This window comes from Balaenoptera physalus, assembly GCF_965194825.1.
Source record: "Balaenoptera physalus genome assembly, chromosome: 14".
NCBI classification, from domain to species: domain Eukaryota; kingdom Metazoa; phylum Chordata; class Mammalia; order Artiodactyla; family Balaenopteridae; genus Balaenoptera; species Balaenoptera physalus.
The window spans coordinates 82,914,686-82,918,568 of NC_138893.1; the positions used below are offsets into that span (position 1 = coordinate 82,914,686).

At 38.4% G+C, this 3,883-nt stretch overlaps 1 protein-coding gene across 9 annotated transcripts in view; it reads right to left on the reverse strand.

Annotated features, from left to right (window-relative positions):
- Window positions 1-3,883, reverse strand: part of ADK (adenosine kinase) — a 496,766-nt gene that overhangs the window by 331,792 nt on the left and 161,091 nt on the right. The window lies entirely within an intron of this gene.

Genomic DNA, 3,883 nt, shown 5'->3' on the forward strand with positions numbered 1-3,883 from the left:
TTCTACACAACATTTTAGAATGAAATAATACCAATGACAGTCAAAATCATAGAGTAAAAACAGAGAAGAACACCAAAAGGAGTACCCAGATTAAAATGAAGAACATTTATTTACAAAAAGATACCTTTAAAAGAGTGAAAAGGCAAGTCTCAAAGTCACAGAAGGCATTTGCCAACCAAAAGGGGCCATAACCTGAATATATAGAAATTTCCTATGAATCAATCAAATATTATTAAACACCCAAGGGAAAACTGGAGGAAAGAACTTAAACATGCAATGCACAGACAAGTATATACAAACAGTAAATAAACAAAAAAGAAAATGCTTAACTTCATTAGTGATCATGGTCAAGGAAATACAATTAAACACTAATGAGACACCACAACCCACCCAACAGTATGGCTAAAACAAAAGTTTTAAAGACTGAAAACACCAGTGGAAAAACTAGAATTCTCAGTCCTGCTGATGGGAATACAAAACTTTGGAAATCTTTTTGATGGTATCTAGTAAAATTTAAGACAAGCATACTCAGTGACCCAGTATTTCCAATGCTACATATAATTCCAATAGAAATGTGTGCACATGAACACTGAAAGATACATACAATAATGTTCATCACTAGCATTATTTCAAATAGACGCATATTAGAAACAACCCAAACATCCATCAACAGTAGAATACAAAAGTAAACTAAGATGGATTTCTACAGTTGAATAGGACATAGGAAAGAAAATGAATAAAGCACTACTACTGATGTGGATAAATCACATGTAGATGAGCCAGAGAAGCAAGAGACAAAAAATACATACTATATGTTTCCATTTATTTAAAGTTCAAAAACAGCAAAACTACTCTCTGGTGTTTAAGTCAGGATAGTGGATACCTTTGGGGAAGAAAGAGGGGGACCAGGGCTGCTTCTGGGCTGCTGGCCAAGTTCTATTTCTAGAACTGGATGGCAGTTAAAGAGTATGTTTACTCTGCAGTAATTCTTTCAGGTGTACACTTATGATTTGTATACTTTTCTATGTGTGTTGTACTTCAATTCATAAAAAGTTAATAAAACAATGAATCTTGAGTTTTGAAAATGTACTTTTAGCATCTATGAAAATAATCACATAAAATTTCTCCAAAAACCTACTAAATATAGTGCAGTAGTTTGATCAATAAAAAGATTAAAACCACAGTAAATTAAATGGGGGAATTTTAACACAAAGGATTAACTATGATAACAGAGTAACTAGGGGCTTCCCTGGTGGCGCAGTGGTTGAGAGTCTGCCTGCTAATACGGGGGACGCGGGTTCGAGCCCTGGTCTGGGAGGATCCCACATGCCGCGGAGCAACTGGGCCCGTGAGCCACGATTACTGAGCCTGCGCGTCTGGAGCCTGTGCTCCGCAACAAGAGAGACCGCGATGGTGAGAGGCCCGCGCACCGCGATGAAGAGCGGCCCCCGCTTGCCGCGACTGGAGAGAGCCCTCGCGCAGAAACGAAGACCCAACACAGCCATAAATAAATAAAAATAAATAAATAAAAAATAAAAAAAAAGAGTAACTATAAGATACAAGAAAGCTCCATATGGTACTGTAGGGTTGACTGAAGAATGCCTAAGGAAGGAAAAAACGTGTAAAGGATCACACTTCACTTCAGAAGGTGTGGTTCAGCCACCAGATAGCAGGGTTCATTGGTTTAGCTGGTCTGGAGTTGATGAGTGAACAATAATAACCTCTGGGAAGCAGCTGGGGACAGCATGGTAAATGATATTCATCGATTCCCTAATTCTGAATGATCGTTTCATTTTAGAATAAACCCCACTGGTACTACTCTCTTGATATTTAGTTGTACTCTGTTTATGTTGCTGTTAATTTATCATTTATGGTTCTTTGTATACAGAAAAGTATAAAAAATATTTTTTATGTATCAATTCTATAATCCTCCACCAAGTAAATGTTGTTTCTAATTATTTGTCAGTTCACTTTTTTTGAGTTTTACAAAAACACAGTCATTTCACCTGCAAATATTTCCTTTCTTTACCATTTCTATACCTTATTTTTATCAGACCATCATGATCTAACTTTTGTTTTTAAAAACTCAACCCATCTGCTGTGCCAAGAACATAATGAAGGTGGGAAGGATGGAAAAAGAGAGACTAACAGAGACTACTATAACAAACTAGGCAAAGAATGATGGTGGCACAAAGCAAGGGACAGATGACTGTAGTGGTGTTGATGGTTAAGAAGTGACTACAGACCAGAGGGCAGACAGCAGAAACAAGAAGAACTACAATTCTGTAGCCTGTGGAAGAAAAACCACATTCACAGAAAGATAGAAAAAATGAAAAGGCAAAGAAACAACTAAATGAAGTGGAGATAGGCAATCTCCCAGAAAAAGAATTGAGAATAATGATAGTGAAGATGAATTAGGACCTCGGAAAAAGAATGGAGGCAAAGATCGAGAAGATGAAAGACATGTTTAACAAAGACCTAGAAGAATGAAAGAACACACACCTAGAAGAATTAAAGAACAAACAAACAGATGAACAATACAATAACTGAAATGAAAAATACCATAGAAGGAATCAATAACACAATAACTGAGGCAGAAAAACGGATGAGTGACCTGGAAGACAGAATGGTGGAATTCACTGCCATGGAACAGAATAAAGAAAAAAGAATGAAAAGAAATGAAGACAGCCTAAGAGACCTCTGGGACAACATTAAACACAACAACATTTGCATTATAGGGGTCCAAGAAGGAGAAGAGAGACAGAAAGGACTGGAGAAAATATTTGAAGAGATTGTAGTCGAAAATTTCCCTAACATAGGAAAGGAAATAGCCACCCAAGGCCAGGAAGCACAGAGAGTCCCAGGCAGGATAAATCCAAAGAGAAACATGCCAAGACACACAGTAATCAAACTGACAAAAGATAAAGACAAAGAGAAATTACTGAAAGCAACAAGTGAAAAACGACAAATAACATACAAAGGAACTCCCATAAGGTTGATAGCTGATTTCTCCGCAGAAACTCTACAAGCCAGAAAGGAGTGGCATGATATATTTAAAGTGATGAAAGGGAAGAACCTACAACCAAGATTACTCTACCCAGCAAGAATCTCATTCAGATTTGACAGAAAACTCAAAAGCTTTACAGACAAGCAAAAGCTAAGAGAATTCAGCACCACCAAATCAGCTCTAAAACAAATGCTAAAGGAACTTCTCTAAGTGGGAAACACAAGAGAAGAAAAGGACCTACAAAAACAACCCATAACAATTAAGAAAATGGTAAAAGGAACATACATATCCATAATTACCTTAAACGTAAATGGATTAAATACTGCAACCAAAAGACACAGACTCACTGAAGGGATACAAAAACAAGACCCATATATATGCTGTCTACAAGAGACCCACTTTAGACCTAGGGACACATACAGACTGAAAGTGAGGGGATGGAAAAAGATATTCCATGCAAATGGGAATCAAAAGAAAGCTGGACTAGCAATATTCATATCAGATTAAACAGACTTTAAAATCAAGAATGTTACAAGAGGCAAGGAACAACACTACATAATGATCAAGAAGATATAATAGTTATGTCTTCAAGAAGATATAACAGGGCTTCCCTGGTGGCGCAGTGGTTGAGAGTCTGCCTGCTAATGCAGGGCACACGGGTTCGCGCCCTGGTCTGAGAAGATCCCACATGCCGCGGAGCAACTAGGCCCGTGAGCCACAACTACTGAGCCTGCGCGTCTGGAGCCTGTGCTCCGCAACAAGAGAGGCCGCGATAGTGAGAGGCCCGCGCACCGCAATGAAGAGTGGCCCCTGCTTGCCGCAACTAGAGAAAGCCCTCGCACAGAAACGAAGACACGACACAGCCATAAATAAATA